The sequence below is a fragment of the Penaeus monodon genome, chromosome 29 (assembly GCF_015228065.2).
Source record: "Penaeus monodon isolate SGIC_2016 chromosome 29, NSTDA_Pmon_1, whole genome shotgun sequence".
Classification (NCBI taxonomy): domain Eukaryota; kingdom Metazoa; phylum Arthropoda; class Malacostraca; order Decapoda; family Penaeidae; genus Penaeus; species Penaeus monodon.
The window spans coordinates 16,306,824-16,307,077 of NC_051414.1; positions in this window are offsets into that span (position 1 = coordinate 16,306,824).

Genomic DNA, 254 nt, shown 5'->3' on the forward strand with positions numbered 1-254 from the left:
GTTAGAGATTTCAATTCGGGAACTGCAATTTTAAGCTATTCAGAGATTTTTTTTCACATCATTACTGCATTTTAAAATTTTGTAAAAACCCCTTTAAAAATCATTAAGGGTGGGCGCTCACGGAAAATTGCCCAAACACAATTTTTTTTTCGAACCTATTTTGAGTCATAACTGCTCCAACGATTTGGGAAACCGCAAAAAGTCATTCTGTTAGTTAAAACATATATCTGTTTTTATTGTTATACTGCTTGCCT